The sequence below is a fragment of the Oryctolagus cuniculus genome, chromosome 12 (genome assembly GCF_964237555.1).
Source record: "Oryctolagus cuniculus chromosome 12, mOryCun1.1, whole genome shotgun sequence".
Classification (NCBI taxonomy): domain Eukaryota; kingdom Metazoa; phylum Chordata; class Mammalia; order Lagomorpha; family Leporidae; genus Oryctolagus; species Oryctolagus cuniculus.
In genome coordinates, this window is record NC_091443.1 from 95920514 (window position 1) to 95945422 (window position 24909).

Consider the following 24909-nt stretch of genomic DNA (forward strand, 5'->3'; position numbering starts at 1 on the left):
ACTGAACACCAAAAAGGAAACCTGTTAAAGTGAAATGAACACTATGAGAAACGATGACTTGATCAGCCCTCACGCTGACTGTTGATGAGCAACTTAATATGTTATCCCTCTTAGTATTTTTTTTGTTTGTTCTACTTAATACTTTTGGTTGAATACTGTAATCAATACACAATTATTCTTAAGTGCTAAAACTTAACTGAAAAGTGATCACTGTTAAATATAAGAGTGGGAATAAGAGAGGGAAGAGATGTGCAATTCAGGACATGCTCAAGCTGACTTACCTCAAATGGTAGAGTTAGAAACATACCAGGGGATTCCAATTCAATCCCATCGAGGTGGCATGTACCAAGGCCATCTCACTAGTCCCAGTGATCAATTTCTGTTCACAATTGATCATAATGATAGGAATAAGAACCAAAGGGATCACATAAACAAGAATAGTGTCTGCAAATACTAGCTGATAGAATCAAAAAGGGAGAGAATGATCCAACATGGGAAGTGAGATACACAGCAGACTCATAGAATGGCAGATGTCCTAAACAGCACTCTGGCCTCAGAATCAGCCCTTAAGGCATGTGGATCCAGGTGAAAAGCCCATGAGAGTATTTCAGGCATGGAAAGCCAAGACACTCTGGGGGAAAAAAAAAAAAAAAAAAAAACCTAAATGAAAGATCTCCGCGAGTGAGATCCCAGTGGAAAGAACGTGTCATCAATGAAGGAGGTACCTTTCTCTGAAGGGAGGAGAGAACTTCCACTTTGACCATGGCCTTGTCTAAATATGATCACAGTCGGTGAACTCAGGGGGCTTCCATAGCCTTGGCAGCTCATGACAAGAGCCTAGGGTGATTACTGAGGCCATAAACAAGCGTGTCAATTTGTTAAGTCAACAACAGGAGTCACTGTGCACTTACTCCTCATGTAGGATCTCTGTCATTAGTGTGCTGTACATTGAGATTTAATGCTATAACTAGTACTCAAACAATATTTTTCACTTTATGTTTCTGTGTGGGAGCAAACTGTTGAAATCTTTACTTAATGTATGCTAAACTGATCTTCTGTATATAAAGAGAATCAAAAATAAATCTTGATGTGAATGGAAGGGGAGAGGGAGTGGGAAAGGGGAGGGTAGAGGGTGGGAGGGACATTATGGGGGGAAGCCATTGTAATCCAAAAGCTATACTTTGGAAATTTATATTCATTAAATAAAAGTTAAAAAAAAGAAAAAAAAAGTAGATAATTCATGATATGGGCTGGCATTTTGGCATAGCAGGTGAGGCCAACAAATGCAATGCCAGCATCCCATATGGGGACCAGTTCCAGTCCCAGTTGCTCCATTTCTGATCCAGCTCTCTGCTACAGCTTCAGAAAGCAGTAAAGGATGGTCCAAGTCCTTGGGCCCTTGCACCCACGTGGCAGACCTGAAAGAAGCTCCTGGTTCCTGGCTTCAGATCAGCGCAGTTCTGGACATTGCCACCATCTGGGGTGTGATCCAGCAGATAGAAGACCTCTCTCTCCGCCTCTCTTTCACTCTCTGTGTAACTCGGTCTTTCAATTAAATAAATCCTAAGAAATTATTCATGAACTTGACTAAACTAATTTTTTTTATTTGATGAATATAATTTCAAAAGTACGACTTATGGATTACAATGGCTTCCCCCCCATAACGTCCCTCCCACCCGCAACCCTCCCCTTTCCCACTCCCTCTCCCCTTCCATTCACATCAAGATTCATTTTCGATTATCTTAATATACAGAAGATCAGCTTAGTATACATTAAGTAAAGATTTCAACAGGACTAAACTAAATTTCAGGCAGTTTCTATTTTGAAAATAAAGATTCAGGATTTCTATCAAGAGAATATTTAAGACAATATCCAAGTAACATATTACACTGCCATCTCACCTCCCTCAAACTGAAAACTCAGAAATAGAAAAGGAAAGGAAGTGTATCTGAAGGAAATAGGAAAGTGAAAAGTGAAATGAGAACTATAAATTACTATATGTTATTCTACCACCCAGGTGTGTACATTCCTATGTGCATGTAACACAGTTACATATTACAGGCAGGTTGAGAATTCCCCAATTAAGCTATGGAACTGAAAATGCAGGCCCTGCTTCATCAGCATGTGACCAGTGACACTGCAACTGTACCAAACTCTAAAGAGTACACTCCCTGCTATCCAAATTCCTACTGGATTTAACTTGAATTTGTATCCTGTAAATGAAGTCTGATAGGAAGATGGGGCAAGTGCACAGTCTGAGTTCTCACTGACTAAATGGGACAGGTCTTGGTCACAGTCCTCAGGCTCACTGCCCTAAAAAGCCTTCCATTTCCCATCACTGGTGACCACTATGGCCCTTGGTTCAAAGCAACACTTGGTTGTGGGCACATTATGTATAGAGAACACACGTTTGGGGAGGCACCATGGTAGTTTCTCACCTAAACTCAATCTAAATTCCTAGGGTTTCCATATTGAAATGCATGACAATTTTTAAACAACACAATCAATTTTCAGTTCCTACTAGGAGCTACACATTATGGAGTTAGTTCTGTCAAGGTTTAGAATTTACACTTTCCTATAATTTTCACAATGAAATTCTTGTAGTTTATTTTGTAATCACAAGAAAGGAAGGAGGAAGGAGGGCAGGATGCTAGGGAGAGGAGGGAAAGGTGCCAAGTACATGCTCTATGTTCACCTTTATATAAATAAAAATTATTAAAAAAAGAAATTTAGCTGTGAAAACTGCAAGAGGAAATATACAAACCAAATGGAGATACCATGTATTTAAGTTGAAGAACAAAGCAAAACATGGCAATACCAAAATATTAACCCAGGATGCTCACAGCAGTATGGCAGGGCCTTCCCCGTGGAATGAGTAGCAGCACAGGCCTACAGCATCTTAGTCACCAGGGGTGGAGCCTCTGCCAGGGTCAGGGGTGCTCACACTGGACTTGCTTCACTGGATCAATAGGTGGCAATGTCTGCACCGATCAGGTTGCTTTAGAACCCATTTTCATAAATGGCAGGACCCCAGCAGATATCATGAAGTATTTCTCTGGAAAACTGTGGATCCCATTACACTGATCATGGTATCCCTATGTACCTCCAAAATTTAGGGGTCTGCCAAGAATTACTCAAATTCTACCTGCACAGAGCAGAGGGCTATACACCATGAACATTAGTCTACCACAAGAATATTTCTTGGGGACGGCACTGCGGCATAGCAGGAAAAGCTTCTGCCTGCAGTGCCGGCATCTCATAAGAGCACTGGTTTGAGTCCCCACTGCTCCACTTCCGATCCAGCTCTCTGATATGGCCTAGGAAAGTGGAAGATGGCCCAAGTGCTTGGGCCCCTGCACCCACGTGAGAGACCCAGAAGAAGCTCCAGGCTCCTGGCTACATATCAGCTCAGCTCTGGCAATTGTGGCCCTACGGGGAGTGACCCAGCAGACTCTCTCTCTGCCCCTGCCTCTCTATATCTCTGTCTTTCAAATAGTTAAATAAATCTTAAAAAACCTTTCTTTCCCCATTTGACACTCACATGTCATCTTCCACAGTAATCAGGTGGGGAAATCAAGCAAGGTGATTCATTAGTGTAGGAGGGGTTACCAATCACATAGTGTCTGTTGAAGCAGCAATTTTAAATTTAAAGTCATATGTAAGAAAATGTTTACAAAGTTTAAATGTCTTTGAAAGCAGCACTCTGAAAACTACACATATACCAATTCATTGAAGGATTTCCTGGACTCCATGCCTGTTCTCTCACTACAGCACTTCAGTAGAAAGCTTTATAATATTTGCAATATTGAACTGCAAGTCACAGTTTCAGTTTTTCCATTCATAATTATTGAGGCCTACATAACTCACAAACAAAATTGTATAAAGGTGAAACAAAGGCATTGTTTGCAGCAAACTCTCCATCTAGTTTACCCCCAGAGATATGACTTTCATTAAACAGAGGAAAAGCATCTTAAGATGTTTGGCATAAACCACTCGAATTTTGGAATCTCCCCAGAAAGTTTCTATATTTTAACTTCTTATTAGTAGTACATTAGAAATTGCTAGCCGAGGATTTTTGTGGGAAATGCTAAAGTTTTATGGTGGTCACAGGAGCAGAGGTGTGGAAAACGTGACAGAATTGAGACATAAAAGTGAAAAGCAAAAGAATCACATATTCATGTGGCTTTGAGAAGGGTGTAGGGACCAGCCAGCCTTTGAGATGCCTGGTGACTGTTATCAGAGAACATCTGTGGATGGGGAGCATGAGAAAACAAAAGAACAGATTTTTCTTGTTGTGTTGTGTGTAAGAGAAAAGAATTATGGAATCAAGGAACCAAGCTCTAAAATAGCCAAAACGAGAAAACTGTGGGCAATATTAACAGGTCTAGCTAATGATGGGAGTAAAAGCCAAGACCTTCCTGAAACACAGTACAGAGATAAGGCTGTCTAGGATGGGAAGACCAGTGAGAACAAACACCTGGACTTAACATGAGGTCATTTCAACTTCTAGATTTGAACAATCAGCACTAACAGGAACACCAAGAGCGGATACTGAGTAAACTGGAACATCCATGAGGACTTGCACCAAGGGGCTGTTTCAGAGTAGTCACTGGTCAGCATCTCATACAATGAGGATCAAGGAATGATCCCTGGGTGTCAACACTAGTAACTGCTAACCAGAAGGAAGGAAGACTTAATTCACCACATACTGTAAGAACCAAACCACAGAACACAATACCTACAGATTTTGAAATTTTGTGTTGTTTGAAACACAGGGACAAATAGGGATTTCATTTCATCAACTGAAGTTTTAGAACCAATTATATGGCAACCATTGTGGATACTGTGCAGAAACAATGCCCCTGCCTTCTCAGACCTAAAAATGGTCTAGAAATATCATAATCCAAATGATTTCAATATTTCAAAATCTAATTTAGAAGTAAAAAGAACCTCTACTGAGTTATTCAGAACCTTACAGTTTTATAACTGAAACGAATATACTTAGGAAGTAATGCTTACTACTAGAAATTTCGGTGCCATCCTCGGATCTAGGTGCCTCTGATGATAAACAGAGTCCCCATATGCCTAGTTAATGCAATAATATGATTGGGATATGTAAATTTTACATGATATGTCTCCCCATATAACCATATTCATTAACACAACAGAACAATGTATTCCTCAGGAACTTTTTCATAAAATTAGGGAACACTGGATATCACAGAGGCAGAATTAGAATTCAGTGGGGCAGTGACAACAATATACAACCATCTTTTTGGGGTTATCACTCAATGCTATCACTGCTGTGTTGGAGAACCCTTAATGAAAACTGAGATAAACCATCTAAGCAAATTAGGAAAAACAGGAAGCAAATCTTGCAAGCAGGAACTACCGTTTTGGTGACCAGATCCATTTTCTCAGCTCCTATACACTAAGTAGAACTATAAATCCAGAAAATAAAACAAGAGACCTGGAAATTCACATAGTTGCTGGGCATCTAAATTGCCTACCCAAAAGAAGATGACTCACCTGCTGGTTCACCTATCCTGGCATCAGAATTCAGCCAGGTAGGCTCACACCTCCTGGAACTGTACATGATACCTCCAAGCACATATATGTTTTAAATATAAAATTTAAAATCTATTTAGAACATATGATATTAAATTTATAATATAGAAGTATATGAATTATATGCACAAGCATTTCAAGAAGACTCACCAGGTGAGGATGGACAAACCTGAGGGTCCTGTTGAATCTACTGCCACTCCTCTGACACTGGCAGCCTGGCCCTTCCTGCAAGTATTGCTCTTGGCTGCTCACCTCCTTGTTCTTAGAGCCAGGGCTTAGCACATGTTCCAATGAAGAGCTCCATGACGCTGGACACAAAGAAGAGAAAAGGGAAACAGCAACACTGAGTAACCTTTTTATAAACTCGGTATTCAACGGCATACATCAAGTCTGATTGGATTACCTCCAGGCTCCAACCAATCAGAAAACAAAGACCAAGCCTGTGCAGGCTTGCACAGAGGGTGTGGCTCCAGGCTTCTCCTGAGCTCCTGCTGTCTGTACCAAGTAGGCAGTGAGGCCAGGCTCCAGTGTAGTGGGGCCACAAGTTGATTGTTTCTTTCACTTCTGTCACGGAATTTATTCCACCATTCGATCTATTTTTTTTATTTTTTTTATTTTTGACAGAGTGGACAGTGAGAGAGAGAGACAGAAAGAAAGGTCTTCCTTGTGCCGTTGGTTCACCCTCCAATGGCTGCCGCGGCCGGTGCACTGCAGCCGGCACATTGCACTGATCCGAAGCCAGGAGCCAGGTGCTTCTCCTGGTCTCCCATGAGGGTGCAGGGCCCAAGGACTTGGCCCATCTTCCACTGCACTCCTGGGCCATAGCAGAGGGCTGGCCTGGAAGAGGGGCAACTGGGACAGAATCCGGCGCTCTGACCGGGACTAGAACCCGGTGTGCCAGCAGCATAAGGCAGAGGATTAGCCTATTGAGCCGCGGCACTGGCCCACCATTCAATCTAAAATTTGACAGAGTTTTTCTCTCTAGGTATAGTACATACTCATCTGCTTTTTCTCCTTAGAGTGCTCAAATAAAGTGAAATTGCTTTTATATGACTCCTGCATTGGGCGTGGTGGTTGTTTTTCAACTACTTGATTACAGAAAGAAAACAAGTATGGGATGTTGGCATTACAGGTGGTGGCTTAACCCACTGTACCATAACACTAGCCCCTATCCACAGAATTTTAGAAGCCCAATGAGTCAGAAAATAGATGTGCAAGGAATGGAAATATACAGTTTCGGTAAGTCTGAATTATTTTTATTGCAGTAAAAAAGAAAACACATAGATATTTCAACTAGGTGATGAGGTGTCAGATATCACACAAATGATTCATTTAGCATCATCGTTACCACTGCTGTATCTTTTCTTCTAACAACTGGTTTGGACACTTGCTTTAAATGTGTGGCCAACCTTGGAAAGCTGGAAATCTTGATGCCAAGCAGATGTGAGATGAAATTTAAAACAGAACCATACCAGCTAGAACCACAGCCTAGACCTAATTCTAGTATTTACCTCTTGGAGATAGTTGGAAATCATAAACTATATAAGTAAGAAAACACCATCTCCACCTCCAGATTCCACATTAAGCACCATGTGCACCGACCAACAATGCTTTACTCCCTCCTCCTTAATAAAAAAAAAGAATAAAAATAAGTCTATGATTGCTGCACTATGCTTATAAGATACCTCTGCTTAAAGATACACCATTAAATACAAAATTTCAAGGTTGTATCATAACTCTAAGAGGTTTGTAACTCAGAGAAAGTTCCAGGAGGCAAGGTTAGGCCTGTCCTTGTCTCTAGAAAAGTGGGCAACCCCTCAGGGCCGCAACTGTTCCCCCCCAAGGGGACTCAAAACCATGTGAGTGAGCAATATTGAAAAGTCACAACTTGAAGGACTGTGTGCTAATGGAACCCTACCAACCATTTAAATGAAGAGAGAACCATCATGCAGCCATTGTGCAGATACGACACCACCTGTGGGTAAGGCTTCCCAGGTGTGCACAGCACTAGCCCTGGAAGTGCCAGTCACAGAGTGTAATGGTGCCCATGGGATCTGTGCAGTGTGACCACTTTTTCAGTAATAACATCTCTACCCAACAGCTCTCGAGTAGCTCAGGAGTGTAACAGGTACATTGTGTAAAAACAAGCAGAAGTGATTTTTACACAGTTTCAAGAATATCAATCAGCTCACTTCATACAAGTCAGCATGTGTCATTTCTGATGAACACTACCAGCAAACTTCAACAAAAATTTCAGTGAAGGTTTTACGTCAGTTTGTACTGTGGGTCTGTAAGGTTCTTTTTCTTTCTACTTGAGGCTTTGAATGGTTAAAGGTTCTTTATTAAAAACATTTCATTTATTTTAAAGGTGGAGTTACAGAACGAGAGGGAAGGAGGGAGGGAGGAAGGGAGGAAGAGAGAGAGAGAGAGAGAGAGAGAGAGAGAGAGAGAGAGATGTCTTCCATACACTAGTTCATTCACCAAATGGCCACAACGGCCAGGGCTGTGCCAGAACGAAGCCAGGAGACAGGAGCATGGGCGCAGGAGCCCAAGCACTTGGGCTATCTTGTGCTGCCCTCCCAAGTGCATTAGCAGACAGCTGGATTGGAAGTGTAGCTAGGACTCTGATTCAGTGCCCATGTGGGATGCTGATATCACGGGCGGCAGCTTTACCAGCTAAGCCACAACGGTGGCAACAAATGTTCATATTTTTTACTTTAAAGATTTACAAAACCCCTCTGAAAGTTAGACATTTTATAACACAGCTAATAACTCTGAAAGGACTAGAGTTAATAATGGGTGGAGTAGGGCATTTGGTACAATGGTTAAGGAGAAACTACCTGACCTGCTGAGTGGACAGTGCTGTCTGTGACTGTCCTCCAACCTACTACTTTATTTTCAGCTGTGAGCACCAGAGCTTTGAAAACACTTTTAATAATGTACAACACAAAGAGGCAGAACAAAGGGCAGTCAGGCACAAGAGTGCACTGCTCTAGTCTTATCCACACTGAAGGTGCGGAGGTCTGTTCAACTCCTGTGTAAATTTCAACCAGGTCAGCCTTCTGGTAGTGAAAGAGCTGGCATGCAATGCCACTTCATTCTACAGAATGCTAACAGAGACTTGCTGTCTAGTGGTTAAGATGCTGCATTCTAGTGGTTCAAGTGCTACCGTACATGAACAGCATCACTCTTTCAAAGACACACACATGCGGTTCACAGTTTCATTTGCCTCAACACGGCATTTGATAAAGAAATTAAGTAGCTCAATTATCTCCCTCTAGCAAATCAAAAGTCAGTGCAGCTCCGGGGCTTCTTCTGGAACCTGCCTGACTGGCTTTTTTCTCAGGCCTTCTGAACTTGCTATTGCCAGACCCAGCTTGATGGGGCCTTCTACAGGTTATCAGTGGGGCTCAGGTTTCACTGCACGTGGGTCTCTATTCAAGAGTCCCATCAGGATGAAGGGCAGGATGGGAGAGGGAGTGGGAGAGGGGAGGGCCACGGGAGAGAGGGAGGTTTGGGGGGGGAAGCCACAACAATAGACAACTTGCACTTTGTAAATTCACATTTATTAAATAAAAAAATAACTATATAACAAAAAAAAGAAAAAAACTTAATACTTTACCCTTTTAGTATTTTTATGTTCTACTTAAAACTATTGGTTGAACTCTGTAATTAATACACAATTACTCTTAGGTGTTTAATTAATGCTATAACTAGTACTCAAATAGTATTTTACACTTTGTGTTTCTGTGTGAGTGTAAACTGTGGAAATTTTTACTTAATATAAAGATCTTTACTTAATATACTTAATATAAAGATAATTGAAAATTAATCTTGATGTGAATGGAAGGAGAGAGGGAGTGGGAGAGGGGAGTGTTGTGGGTGGGAGGGAAGTTATGGGGGGGGAAGCTATTGTAATCCATAAGCTGTACTTTGGAAATTTATGTTCATTAAATAAAATATATAGAAAAAAGAGTCCCATCAGCAGAGAACCTTCCAAGACCATCCGAGTGGCATCCTCTCTTGCACCTGGTCTCCCCACACACACCTCCTCCCTTGTCCTTTTCTCTGCTTTATTTTTCATCTGAAGTCTTCACCATACTTGACATTATATTCTACTGGATGTGTTCAAGGCTGACCCACACTAGAATGCAAGCTCTTGAAGGCAGAGCATGGTCTTGTTTATCATGCTATTCCCAGGGTCCATGGCCAGTAACAGCCTTCAAGAAACATTATCTGAATTAATAAACAGGAATGAAAGCCAAACACCTCTGTTTCTAGCTTAACATATGCTCACCTCCCTGCTAGCTATAACGGACTCCTCTACACCACCTGCCCTTGGTGTGCCAACAGGGAGTGATGAAAGGGCAGCTCTTGTCTTGTGTTGAAGCAGAGATGCTTCACTGAAAGGAATGTGAATTATAAAAACCTGGTGTTGATGGAAAGCACAGGAGATTACCTCACTGTTTGTGGAAGTCTAGATGGATGCAACCCTGGAGGATAATTTAGAAGGACCTAGCAACATTTTAAACAGGACTGTACTTGACCTAGTGATTCTCAAATAACACAGGTCATCAAAACAACAGTTCCTGGGATGCTCAGGTATGGATATTCCAGGTTTCTCAGTGCAGCATTATTTTAATGGCAAAAAAATCAGAATTATCACACAAAATGGCAACCACTTATATTGGAATAAAATGTAATCTTATACAGTCACTGAAGAGAATGAGATCTATATATTTATAATGATACAAGAATTACTATACTGTCAAGTATAAAAAGGAAGATGGAAAACCATCCTATCAAGAACACAGTTCTGCACAAAGTCATTTCTATGTGCATGTGAGCACAGTACACACACAAATACACCCAACCATACCCACCCACCCCCCACACACACACTTTTATTAAGGTGCGGAAAGCACCTGGAAGAGGACACATCAAACTGTCACCAGTGCTTCGGACATCTCCAAACAGAGCTGAGGGGTAACTTCCATTTTCTTTTTTTCAATTTCCACTTTCTAAATCATAAATTTTGTAATGTGCACACTTTAGGGACAAGTAAATCACATTCAGAATAACAAAAAGTAAAGATGCTGAACTTCTTTTAAATTCTGGAGCCAAAAATCATCAATATTTATAAAACTAAAATTCTGGGCTTTGGTATCAAGTTCCAGATGGACAAATGCAGCCACTATTTCAGGCTTTATTTATTGCTGACCCATAAAATGAGGCTGGGAACACTCGTCCTATCCTCAGCTCAGGGTTCCCAGGTAGCTAAATTAAAGCCATAGGAAGAATTAAAAGTGAAACGTATGGCCTGGGAAAGCAGCAGAAGATAGCCTAATTCTTGGGCCCCTGAAACCATGCAGGGGACCTCGAAGAAGCTCCTGGCTCCAGCTTTTGAATCGGTTCAGCTCTGGCCATTGCAACCATTTACGGAGTGAACCAGTGGATGGAAGACCTCTGTCTCTGTCTGTAACTCTACCTCACAAATAAATAAATGAATCTAAAAAATTTGCTCTCTCTCCCACTGCTTTTCAGAGAGAAGGTGGATAAAAAGGTGCTGTGGGCTCTAAATCCATTTGACAAAAAGGACTAAGATTATGATCAGGAGCAGTAGTAAACAAGCTTTCAACCACAAAATAGAATAAAAACTGTTTCTTAGCACACCAAGTGTTGGTCCATTGCTACTCAAAAGCAAAGCATTCCATCCTTGTAATTATGCTCACACAACATGCTTTTATATACCCTAGCGGTTTGGAAAATTTCTTCAGAATACTCAAGATTTATTTTTAAAGAAGAGAAAATGCCTGCTTTGATAAAATGAACATGCCTGCACTTGAAGAGAAAATGAAACATTTAGAAAAAAAGCAGTGAAACCACCAGACTGTGAAAAGGATACTTTATCCACCAGGAAGTTTCTGAAAGCTGTTTTTCTGTCATATACAAACAAGGTGTCCAAACTCAGGACTGAACAACATGTTCTACCAGTGCCACACAGCCACAATCCTAAATTATGGTTCTTGCCAAGGCTTCAAATAGAGGGTACACTTCTAATTATGCTGGGTAAGCTCCAACTCCCTCAGTTTTGAGCAAGCTGCAAATTGCAGTCCAGTGCTGCAAAGTTCTATCAAGTTCCTAGTATCACAGGTTCAGTAAGTTATAACAAACTTAAGATGGTGAATTTACTGATAACAAAAGATTGCCAAAAAGACTTTTCACATACATTTCCTCAGGTTTTTAAACAGAAGGCATTTTAAAGTTGCTATAGCAATATAAAGCGAAAGTAAAGACCGCCACTGTTAAGGTCAGAGATGCTCTGTCTCATCTGCATTCCTTGTAGGTTGAATCCTATTAGTGAGTCTCAAACACCATTCTGTAGAACTTCATAGAGTTTTTAATTTCACAAGGCTGTAGTGATTGTATCGGGAGCCCAGTACAGACAACCTAGTCTGTACTGCTCAAAAAATCCCAGCAATCCTTGTGGTCACTTCAATTCTAGAAGTCTCTTCTGCCTTCGCATTTATTGCTACGAATATTTCTCTGCCTTTTTTATGACTTTTCCACCTGGAGCATTCTCTAAAATACCTTCAGGCCAGACTTCAGCCCCTGCCTCAAGAGTGCAATAATATACAGTTTGCAGGGCACTGTTAAGAGGTCAGAGAGAAGTCTCCTGATGTTAATAGACTGAGTAATATTGTTTGCTCCTTTACACCACATCATTAAATTGCTTTCATTATCCATAAAGTAATTCTTTATTTCACAGCAAATGAGATCCAACACTAATTCAAATAGGCTAAGTTCATCCTAACAAAATAATTTATTCCTAATAACTAAAGAAACAAGACAATGACAAAAAATTTGCCAAGACTTGTTATCATAAACGAGGGATCTCCAAACATTACAGAGAAAATGTTCAAAGAAATGTGCGTGGGTTTAAAAAATTTTACACCAAAATAAAGTTATCTTTTCATTCCTTTTTCCATTAACTTTCTGAAGTATTCTCATACAGAAGAGAAAAAAGACGGTTTTAAAAATGAATCCAGGCCGGCGCCACGGCTCACTAGGCTAATCCTCTGCCTTGTGATGCCGGCACACCGGGTTCTAGTCCCAGTCGGGGCACTGGATTCTGTCCCAGTTGCCCCTCTCCCAGGCCAGCTCTCTGCTGTGGCCCGGGAGTGCAGTGGAGGATGGGCCAAGTCCTTGGGCCCTGTACCCCATGGGAGACCAGGAGAAGCACCTGGCTCCTGGCTTCGGATCAGTGCGGTGTGCCGGCTGCAGTGCACCGGCCATTGGAGGGTGAACCAACGGCAAAAGGAAGACCTTTCTTTCTGTCTCTCTCTCTCACAGTTCATTCTGCCTGTCAAAAAAAAAAAAAGTGAATCCGGGGGCCGGTGCCGTGGCTCACTTGGCTGATTCTCCACCTGCAGCACCAGCATCCCAAATGGGCACCAGGCTCTAGACCCGGCTGCTCCTCTTTGGTTCCAGCTCTCTGCTGTGGCCCGGGAAGGCAGTGGAGGATGGCCCAAGTCCTTGGGCGCCTGCACCCACGTGGGAGACCTGGAGGAAGCACCTGGTTCCTGGCTTTGGACTGGCATAGCTCAGGCCATGGTGGCCATTTGGGGGGTGAAGCAATGGAAGGAAGATCTTTCTCTTTCTCTCTCTCTTTCCCTGTCTAACTCTATCTGTCAAATAAATTTAAAAAATATGGATCCTACCAGAGCAAAGAATGATGCTACATGATAATTTACAAGGGAGAGGCTAGCAGAGAAGAAGCAAGAAGCCTAAAGATTCTCTAAATTCACAAAAATGCTGCCCTTCCTGAATTGCAAGCTGACTTGAAGCAGAGGAATGAAATTTCCTTTCCAAGTTAGATCAAATGCACACATTATCATTAAGTTTTTTTTAAAGATTTATTTTATTTGAAAAAGTTAGAGAGAGAGGTAGAGCCAGAGAGAGACAAAGAGTGAGAGAGGTCCTCCAACAGCTGGTTCACTCCCCATGACTGCAATGGCCAGTGCTGAGCTGATCCAAAGCCAGGAGCTAGAATCTTCTTCTGGGTCTCTCACACAGGTGCAGAGCCCCAAGGACTCAGGCCATCTTCTACTGCTTCCCCAAGGCTTAGCAGAGAGCTGGCTCCGAAGTGGAGCAGCTGGGACATGAAGCAGCACCCATATGGGATGCCAGTACTGCAGGCCAACACTTTATCCTGCTGTGCCACAGCGCCGGCCCCAGCATCAATATCTTATAGGACCATCTCCTTGTCCTTCTGAGACTCTGCTCCATCCTAGTGAAAACACAGTTTTACCTTCTAAGCTACACACAGATTCAGCAAGAGCATCCAGAGCACCATGGGTTGCTGTGCCACCCTGGCATCCCAGGAAGATCACGCGGTCCCAGCAGGAAGCACTCAGCTCCAACGTGAGGCAGCACTCAAAAGTCCACCATGGGTGTCTGCAATCACAGTTGGATATCCAAGTGGTCACACAGATCCGAGGAACTCCGTTACATGTTTTCTGGCATCTGGACACTCAGAAGTCAAATCAGTACAACATTTCCAGAGGCCATAGCCTCTACACCAAGGACCAAGCAGCTAAGAACATGTCCTGGGGGTGGGGGCAGTGAACTTCCCAAGGCAGGAAGTGTTCAAGTTGCACATAAAGTCCTGAATTCTGGTCCAAGATCCATTTGTGGGGCTCTTGAGGTGATCTTAGTTATAAGGGGGCTGTTCTGGATGCAACATTTCTTTTTTTTTTTTTTTTTTTGAGAGGCAGAGTTAGAGAGAGAGAGAAAGGTCTTCCTTTTCCATAAGTTCACCTCCCAAATTCCCAAATGGACATTATGGCTGGCATGCTGCGCCGATCCGAAGCCAGGAGCCAGGTGCTTCCTCCTGGTCTCCCATGCAGCTGCAGGGGCCCAAACACCTGGGCCATCCTCCACTGCCTTTTCACATCACAGCACAGAGCTAGACTGGAAGAGCAGCAACCAGGACAAAATCCAGCACCCCAACCGGGACTAGAACCCGGGGTGCCAGCGCCGCAGGCGAAGGATTAGCCAAGTGAGCCACGGCACCAGCCTGGATGCAACATTTCTATCATCGGCCTTGTGTGGACCTTGATTGCCAGGTTCAGAACAGGAATACAGCAGGGACAGACTGTCCCCTGCCTCATTTGCGAACACAGTTCTGACAGTGTGGTACCATAGAAACACTAAGCGGAGTCGTGGGGACTCAGAATGCTCAGAGAACCTGCAGGAGGTCTCTGCCACACAGCAGCATTCCAGTTCCTCTCAGTGCTCAAGGCCAGGGATGAGGAGTCTTACACTGGAAAAAGATACCAGCCCTAGCTGGAGAAGAGGTTGCTAAGAAAACGAGGAGCTGGATCATAAGACAGTATCACTAGCTAGTCCACACAATCCTCAGGGAGCTGACTTAATAAGACATCAAGTCTGTCCAGGTTCCCTGGAGTGTCATATGATTAGACCCAGACTAGTTAAAGCCAATGTGTTATACTCAGCAGCCAGGGCTAACCTCATGGGCGTGCAGCCTACACAGTCACATTGGAACAGTCACACAGGGCTGGCACTCAGAAGGACCTGCACTGGGTTTAAACCTCCGCTGGTTGTGTCTTAAAAAGCCTCAAAATTTTATCTTTGAACTTGTGTTTTGTAAGCAAGTCAAAAGAACATGAGTCTGAGCCAAGGGGATACATGGAAGAAAGGAAAGAGCTTTATGTTTTAGTATCTTTAGTGGCATTTTACCGCTGCCTTAGGAACAAGGTGCTCACAAAATTGTGCAGCAGGCCCAGGTAGCAGTGGTGAGGTAAACCCCTCCCAAGTAGCCAGCCACACTTTGAAGGAAGGAACTGAAGACTAATGGTATAGCGACTAAGCCTCTACTGCAATCCCCACAGCCCATGTTAGAGTGCCCAGGATCAAGTCCTGGCTGAAGTCCTGAATCCAGCTTCATACTACTCCAACCTGGGAGGCAGCAGGTGATGGCTCAAGTACTTACATCCAAGCCACTCACATGGGAGACTTGGATTGAGTTCCCAGATCCTGGCTTTACATACCTTTCCAGCTCTTGTGGGCATTAGGGAAGTAAACTAACACATGAAATATTTCTTTCTTCCTTTGAAATAAATAATAAATAAATTTTAAAAAGTCTAATCACCAGGGGACCTTGAGGACTCCTCAAATCCTCTGGTCCTAACCCTACCAGCAAATCTCCTTTCATACCTCAGGGTCCCTCTTAAAAGTCAGCTCCAGTCACAGGGTAGCCAGGTGTCCTCCTCAGACTCCCCCAACAGCTCAAGACTCCCGACTGGTGTGAATCAGGACACAAGACCTGTATTAACAAATCACTGCATGAGGCCACAGCGTTAGAAAGAAGGGTCCTTAGTGACACAGCTCAAGTCCCTGTAGTTATGCTCCACACACAGACAAGCCCAAAGACTAGGACCACTGGTTTTTACCAGCTACCACCTCTCTGATACCCCAACTCTGGAACCGATGGAAGCTGAGGTTCTAACCCCAGGAGGGACACGGCTCTGGGGCAAGCACAGCAGCATTTAAACTGGAACTTCATTGACCTCCATAAATGGCCTAGGGCTGGTTCCCACTTCCTTTAACTCATATTTAAAAGAGTATCAGTGGCGCCTTCCTCACAGAACTTTGAAGAGGATCAGACAGGACAATGTGGCATAATTAAATAAAACTCTTGCTTCCCCTCCTTGTGTTGTTATTTAGAAATGAGACAATGGTGCATTAAGAAGCCTGACAACAAAAAGTGCTTCATTAATGCTGATTCTCTTAAACATCCTTTCTTGTCCCTCCTACCTTTATCCCTGTAAACAGACCTTTCTATAACCAACACTTCCTGTCCCAAGATCCAAAAGTGAGTGCATTGTTAATTCTGCATAAGCTGAATTCCAACTGTGTACCAGGGACTACAGGAATGAAAGCAGAGAGACAAAGTCCTGCCCTGGACAAGCTCACAGTCTTATACAGGATACAGGTATTTAGCAAATAAATGGTGATAAAATGGGTAAGCACTTTACATGTATAGGTAGTGTCTTACAGAAGCTCTGGATACTTCGTTCTGCTGGGGGGAATGAGAGAAAAGTATCACAGAGAAGGAAGACACCCATATGGGATGCTGGTACTGCAGGCGGCAGTTTCATCCACTATGCCACTGTTCTGTCTGCCACTCCCCCACCCCCAGGCTATTCCCACTTGTGATCCAGCTGTCTGATCAAACACCTAGAAAAGCAGAGGAAGCACCCCAAGGACTTGGGCCCCCGAACCCACACTGGAGTACTGGATAAAGTACATGGTGTCTGCTTTGGCCTAGCCCAGCCCGAGGACATTGTAGCCACCTGGGGGGTGAACCCATACACAAAGATCTCTCCTGCACCGCCTATCTAGAACTTTGCCTTTCAAACCAATATTTAAATAGAAAAGAATATCTAGTACTTACTATGAGGTGTCAGAATCTGGGGGCAGGCTGGAACAGAGCACAGAGAAGGATTCTTGGGGGTTCTCTAAGCTTCTGCTTTCTCCTCCATGTGTGCAGCCTGTGAAAATTCACCGGATTAGCTGCCAAATAATTCGAGTGCCCCGTGCCCCCGTTTTCCTGCACATTCACCTTACACTTCTGAACTACCTGGAGAAGAGAGGCATGAGTCAAGTCCTCTCAAGGACGTGGCAAAGGCTACTTCCGGCCAGGGACAGAAAACCCCCAAGACAGAATTGGGCCCGTGGGAAAAATTCTACCTCTCCCAATCCCCTGCACCACACATGCCCGCCAGAACTCCTGGCACTCTCCCCCTTCCTTTCTTCTCCCCAACGTGGGTTTCTGCCCCTCCCTTCCTTGCCTCCCCACCTTCACACCACCTTTTCATTCTCCCCCCTTCCTCTCTCCTCCAGCCTCCCCTTAACCCCCACTCTCTTCCACCTTCTATCTCAGCTACCCCTCACACACACCCTCCCCACTCACTGTCCCCCAGGCCCCGCCTACCCAGTGACAGGAAGGCCACCGCGCCAAACTCTCCACAGAAAGAACCTTTCTGTTCCTGACACAGGGACCCGGTCCTGAGGTGCAGTCTTTCAGAGGGGCCAAAGAAGAGGACTGTGCCTAGAAAGTTCCAGAAGCACAAGATAACTGAGCGGCTGCCTCACCACAGCCTCAGCTGATCCCGGCCTGACCCTGGGGGGCACTGGGTCTCCTCAGGCTTGGCCACCAGCATCGAAATCAGTAACTCAGTGCTTACACAAGCTCTGGGCTGGGGCACCGTGCAGAAGAAACAGATGCGCCTGTGGGTGCACTTCCAGGTCACAGCGCTGGGCACAGGCGCACTCCTCACTGGTGACTGACAGGGCACCAGGGGACGCAGCTATGCCCTGATGCCCCAGGGCCACTTCCATTCCTGCCTCTCCAGGCTGTGACCCAGGGAGGCAGCCACTGATGGCCCAGGCACTCTGAACCCAGCCACCCTGTCAAGTGGGAGTCCTGAATGGAGCTCCTGCCTCCTGGCTTCTTCCTGGACCAGCACTGGCCCTTGCCACTGCTTGGGGAGAGCAGCAGTGCAAGCAGCATCGCGAGTACTCTTTCTCGCTCTGAGTGATCATCCATCTGGGGGTTCACCCCCTAGGTGGCTACAAATCCCGGGGCTCAGCCAGGCAAAGGCAGAAGCCAGGGACTTTATCCAGTGCTCCACTCTGGGTTCAGGGTCCTAAGACCTTGGGCCTTCTCTCTCTGCTTTCCCAGGAATGTTAGCAGACAGCAGCATCCCATGGACAATGACTTCCGGAGCACCTGGCATTGTGGGGTAGTGGGTATAGCCACCACCCACATCGTGCATCCCATCTAGGCGCCGGTTTGAGTCCCGAATGCTGCACTTCCGATGTGGCTCTCTGATGTGGTTTGGGAAGGCAGTAGAAGATGGCCCAACTCCTTGGAACCCTGCACCCACAAAAGTAACCACGGGTGGCTCTGGCTCCTGGTTTTGGATCTACTCTGCTTTGGCCATTGCAGCCGACTAGGAAGTGGAACAGCAGATAGAAAACCTATCTATCTGTCTCTCTGACTGTCTGTCTCTCTCTCTCTGCCTCTCATCCTCTCTGTGTATATGTCTGAATTTCAAATAAATAAATGTTTACAGAAAAGTAAAAAATTAAAAAAGGAAGACATAGCTGTAAATAAAATACTACAAAACGGCCAACTACTAGAGTTTATTTAGAATGTGATACTCCATGCATTGCATACCCAATTAACAAAGAATTTGAAAAAGAATTTAAATCAATCTTAGAAAAGATTATGGTACCCATTCATTCTCTTCTTCCTTACAAACATACTGTGTGGTATTATCTCTGACTTACGCATGAGGAAATCTTTGTAATTTACTTCTTCAGAAATTTATGTACCTACTCGCACAAGGACTTGAAACACCTGTGATCTGGAGTTCTCCACAGAACACAGCTCTGCTTCCCAGTCCCCGCCCTCTACATTCTTGACCTGAATTTAACGTATGGATCATGTTTGAAATGGGACAAATCACGTGTCCCACAAAGCAAGACAGAATACAGAAAGGTACCATCCGAGGTCACTGTTGCCATTTTCTACGTGCACATGATCATGTTGGTACTTCTTCTCTCATTTCTCAATTGTAGATACAAATTGGAAGGGAGTTAAGTCCAACTATCCCTATCTGCAGATGACATGATTCTATATATAGGAGATCCAAAAGACTCCACTAAGAGACTATTGAAACTCAGAGTAGAATGTGGTAAAGTGGCAGGATAGAATATCAGCAGCCTATTTGTATACACAAACAATGTCATGGCTGAGAAAGGACTTCAAAGACCAATCCCATTCACAGAGCTACAAAGAAAATATAATCGTTTGGATAAATAAAACCAAGGATGTTCAATATCTGGGGATCACAACAGATTAAAGAAAGGGATAGAAGAGGACACCAAAAAAAACAAATTGAGAAGCTTCTGCCCTGCAAGACTAAAGAGGCAACTAACGGAATGGGAGAAATTATCTGCAAAGTATGCAACTGATAAAGGATAAACTACCGGAAACTTTCAAGAAACTCAACAACAGCAAAACAAACCACCCACTCAAGAAATGGGCAAGGGACTTCAACAGGCTAAATATTTCAAGAAAGGAAATCTAAATGGCCAACAAACACATGCAGAAATGCTCAGGATCACTAGCCATCAGGGAATTCAAATCAATACTACAACGGCCTTGAGGATATGGAGGGAAAAGGCACCCGCATCCACTGCTGGTGGGAATGTAAACTGGTATCACCACTGTGAAAGACAGTATGGAGATAAGTCAGAAATCTGAATATAGACGTACCATAGGAGCCAGCCATTCCACCCCTGTGAATATACCCAAGGGAAATGAAAGCAACATACGAACAAAGAGTTATCTCTGCCCCCATAAATCAATGCACAATGTCAAAGATATGCAATCAGCCAAAATGCTGATCACCCCAAGACTGAATAAAGACATTATGGGCTATGTACACCATACATACATACATACATAGACTGCATAGCCTGGCTATTGTGCATTCTACTGCAATAAGCATAGGCCTGTGAAAACCTCTCTGTCTACAAAATGATTTCATTTCCTTCAACATGCTCCCAGTAGTGGGTACATCCATACAGTTTTCCATGTTGACAGGAATAATTTCACAGGAAAAATTGTATTGCTCTACAGGTATATATTAAGGAATAAAAACATCGGATCAATAAACCCAATTTTACCTTAAAACACTAGAACAGCAAAGTAAATCTTAAGAAACCAGAAGGAGGAAAAAGATTCAAATGGAAATGAAGCCAACGGCATAGAGAATATCACAACAAAAATTCAGTGAGACCAAAATACAATTTTTGAAACCTCAATGAAATTGACAATACATTTATCCACATGAAACAAGGAAAAAAGAGAACAGACTCAAGTGACATAACAAGAGAAATGACAGAGAGGACATTACTAACAACCTTACTAAAATAATCATCAAAAAACACTATGGGAAAACCAAGGCACAAGAATTTGGTCAATGTAGATACAATGGATTGATTCTCAGAAAGAAACAAACCATTAAAATGATTGAAGTCAAACTAGAAACTCTGAATCAACTTTTTTTTAAAATTGTTTTGACAGGCAGAGTGGACAGTGAGAGAGAGAGAGACAGAGAGAAAGGTCTTCCTTTTGCCGCTGGTTCACCCTCCAATGGCCACTGCAGCTGGTGCGCTGCAGCCAGCACACCATGCTGATCCGAAGGCAGGAGCCAGGTGCTTCTCCTGGTCTCCCATGGGGTGCAGGGTCCAAGCACTTGGGCCATCCTTCACTGTACTCCCGGGCCACAGCAGAGAGCTGGCCTGGAAGAGGGGCAACCGGGACAGAATCCAGTGCCCTGACTGGGACTAGAACCCAGTGTGCTGGCATCGCAAGGTGGAGGATTAGTGTATTGAGCTGTGGCACCGGCCTGAATATACTTTTAACATGAAATGAGACTGTATTGGCAGGGAAACCAAAAAACAAACACAAAAAATGAAGAAAATTCCAGGACCACAAGGCTTCACCAGTGAGAACTCCCATTTAAAGGGTAATTAAAATCCGTGATTCGCAAATCCTTCCAAAAAGGAAATTAAGAGGGAAAACATCCCATTTTATTCCATCAGAACAGAATTATCCCAACATCGAAAACAAACACATCATAAAAAATGTAGCATATAAATATCTATCATGAATCTGTCACAGTCCTGAACAAATTACCAAATGTGGTCCAGAAAAAGAAGCAAAGCTTAGCTCACGGTGTGCAACTGACAGTTACTCCAGGAATTCAAGGATGGCTACCATACAAAATCAATATATCCCAGAACAGAATCAACAAGAGAAAAGACCACACATTATCCCTATAGACTCAGAAAAACTATTTCACAAAAACTTCCATTACTTTTGCAATATTAAAAAAAAAAAAAAAAACATCAAATTAGGAATGGAAGGTACACCTCGGCCTGACAATGCTCTTTCATGAAAAACCCACAGAGCACTAACATCTCACCTAATGAGAGTAACCTGAAACTGTCCTCCTAGACCAGGACACAGACAAGCATTTTCACTCTCATTCCTCCTCAGAACACGCTCAGAAGTCTAGAGCAGGGCGGCTGGGCCATCAAAAAGCAAACAGACGGGAACGTGGGGCCATTCTGGGAGGAGACCGAGCCACCTCTGCTCTTGCACAGCTGCTCCCAAACTGGGGAAAGTTCCATACCGTCCGCATAGCATGACCCCGACTCCACCCACGCCTTCGGGACCCAAGAGCAACGGGCACGCCAGCACCCAAGACTCCCAGCATAAAACTGCAAAAGCCATGCATCACTCACCTTCAAGCAGGCTTGGTCTGCTGGCGGGACAGAGGCCCGCAAAGGCCATTGCTTCCAGAAGGGTCTGAAGAAGAAAAATGAGTCTGGGAAATGGCATGACTGTCTAGAACCCACAGCCTCTCCTGATCCCAGCCTGACGCTGGAGCTGCTGGGTTTCCCTCAGGCTCAGCCAGCAGCATCGTGGATGGCTCCTCACAACTTGTGCAGGCTCTTGGGCAGGAGTGGACGCGGCACTGACTCCCACTTGAGCACTGTGGAGCATTCAGGGCCGCACAAGCGGGTGCACTTCCGGGTCACAGGGCAGGGTGAAAGTGCAGTCCCCATGGGCTATTTTAATGATTCCACAGGACACTTCTCTGCACTGCTGCACGCAGGGCCACTTCCAGTTTGCCTCTCCTGTTCCAGGTTGTGTCCCAGGGAGGCAGCCACTGATGGCCCAGGTACCCTGGACCCTGTATCCGTGCCTTGTGGAAGTCCTGAATGGAGCTCCTGCCTCCTGGCTTCTGTCTGGCCCAGTGTTGGCCCTTGCCACCTCTTGGGAGAGAGCAGCAATACAAGCAGCATTGCCAGCACACACTCTTGCTCTGAGTAATCGTCCATCTGGGGGTTCACACCCCAGGTGGCTGCAAAGGCCAGGACTGCAACAGGCAGAAGCAGAAGCCAGGGACTTTATCCGGTGCTCCATTCTGTGTTCAGGGGCCTAAGTCCTTGGGCTGTCTCCCTCTGTTTTCCCAGGCGTGTTAGCAGACAGCTGGATCCCAGGGGAATGGCTTCCGGGAGGATCGGCACTTTGAGGTGTGGGTAAAGCCACCACCCCCAGTGCCTGCATCCCATATGGGTGCTGGTTCATATTCCGGCTGCTGCAGTTCCGACACAGCTCTCTGCTGTGGACTGGGAAGGCAGTAGAAGATGCCCCAAGTCCTTGTGCCTCTGCACACAAGAGGAGACCCCGGTGAGGCTCCTGGCTCCTGGCTTCAGATCCACTCAGCTCCACCCTTTGCAGCCAACTGGGTAGTGGACCAGAACATGGAAGACCTCCCCCTCATTCTCTCCCCCTCTATCTCCCTCTTTCTCTCTCTCTCTGCCTCTCATCCTCTCTGCGTGTAACTCTCAATGTCAAATAAATAAATAGGATCTTTAAAAACAGTAAAAAAAATTAAAGAAGGAAGACATAGCTGTAACTAAAATACTACATCAAGACCAACTACTAGAGTTTATGTAGAATTTGATATTATATGCATTACATACCCTATTAACACAGAATTTGAAAAAGAGTTTAAATCTGTCTTAGAAAAGATTCCAGTACTCATTCGTTCTCTTCTTCCTTACAAACATTCTGTGTGGTGTTATCTCTGTCTTTCGCATGAGGCAATCTTTGTAATTTATTTATTAAGACACTCGCACAAGGACTTGAAACACCTGTGATCTACAAAGTTCTCCACTGAACACAGGTCTGCTTCCCAGTCTCCGCCATCCACAGTCTAGCCCTGCATTTAACGTATGGATCATGTTTGAAATGGGAAAAATCATATCTTCCACAAAGCAAGATAGAATACAGAAAGGTAGCATCTGAGGTCACTTGGTATTTTCTACATGCACTTTATAATGTTTGTACTTTTTATCTCATTTCTCAATGTTAGAATATGGGTTAATTTTAATTTTTTTATAATAGAAGAAAATGTTTCATATCTATACCAGATTGTGGGATTCTTTGGCTATTTAGACAGTTGTGAATTTCTAAAATTAAGGACTTTGTCATGTACAAAAAACAGTTACATACTGTATTCTTAAAAATGTATTCCGAGGAATCTTCTAAGATGGTGGAATAGGGAGGGAACACACTGATAGTCCAGGAAAAGACAGTTTAATAAAAGTGGAGATACTGTAGTTTCAGGGAAGAGTTATGGAAAAAACTGCAGAGGAAACTCTTCCAGAACTAGGGGTACATGGTGGACCTATGTGGAGGGCACGGGTGTCCACGGCTCGGAACCCCAGTTGCCAAGGCTACTCAAAAGCGCTGGAAATGGAGGTGAGGTGAAACCGCAGTAGCCCGAGACACTGGCAGGAAAACGGCAGGAAGAGCCTAGAGGGAACGAGGCTTAAAGCCCCATGGGGGAAGTTCACCAGCCTAACTAGAGGAGAGAAAAAATAAATAAATAAATAAATAGGACAGTACAGACATGATTCTCTCTTTCCACTCACCTTACAAAGGTGGGCAAGACAAAGAACAGACACCATTGTGGACATACATAAAAGCTGCACCCGCCATCAGCCAAGCAGAAAAACCTGACTCTGGTGGGCAGAAGTAACAGGAGGTTAGGACCGAGTGAATGTGTGGAGCTAAGAAACTGAGACTGTGAAAAAAAAAACTGAAATTGTGTGAGAGAACTCACTGAGTACCCAAGATGTGAGTACTCTCGGGAGAGTACACAAACTTGGTAAACTTGGCAACCCGGTGGGAGACTGCAGGAGAATTTGAGCTTATGCTGAGGACTGCACAGATCCTTAGTGTGGTCCTTGGGACAGAGAAGATGCATATTATACTCACAGGGGACAGAGCTCAGACACTGACTACCTTCAATTCTGCTCGGCTGTGCAGAATTATTTCCCTTCTGAATAAAAAGAGAGTGAGACAGAGAGAATATTTACCACACCTAACCTGGGTGTGTCACCTTTGGCACACCTTTAACCCTGAAGAACCTAACACAGCTCTCTGGCCACATCCCTCACAAGCCTCTAGGATCCATCAAAAACAGACAGTCCACTTAGTCTAGAGTCACAGAATAATGAGAAAAACCACCACAGTGAAGGAAAAAAAAAGAAGAAACCAAAGAATATCTCCACAATGCCAAGCAACAAATGTAGAAACCGAGGAAACAAGAACAAGGAAGATATTATGATGCCAAATGAACAAGACACCCCAATTCAAGA

The 24909-nt window shown here is 44.1% G+C and overlaps 1 protein-coding gene and 1 long non-coding RNA gene across 2 annotated transcripts in view; both read right to left on the minus strand.

The window, feature by feature from the left end:
* LOC103346435 (neuroblastoma breakpoint family member 4) overlaps positions 1 to 24909 on the minus strand; it is a 1612367-nt gene that overhangs the window by 405004 nt on the left and 1182454 nt on the right. Inside the window, exons 19-23 of the long non-coding RNA XR_011380966.1 lie at positions 21979 to 22042; positions 17588 to 17704; positions 17048 to 17144; positions 15808 to 15916; positions 5738 to 5876 (exon numbers count right to left, since the gene is read on the minus strand). This is a non-coding gene — a long non-coding RNA (neuroblastoma breakpoint family member 4). The remainder of the gene's footprint in view (positions 1 to 5737; positions 5877 to 15807; positions 15917 to 17047; positions 17145 to 17587; positions 17705 to 21978; positions 22043 to 24909) is intronic.
* The window catches only part of LOC138844805 (trafficking protein particle complex subunit 9-like), a 315342-nt gene that overhangs the window by 264498 nt on the left and 25935 nt on the right, over positions 1 to 24909 (minus strand). The window lies entirely within an intron of this gene.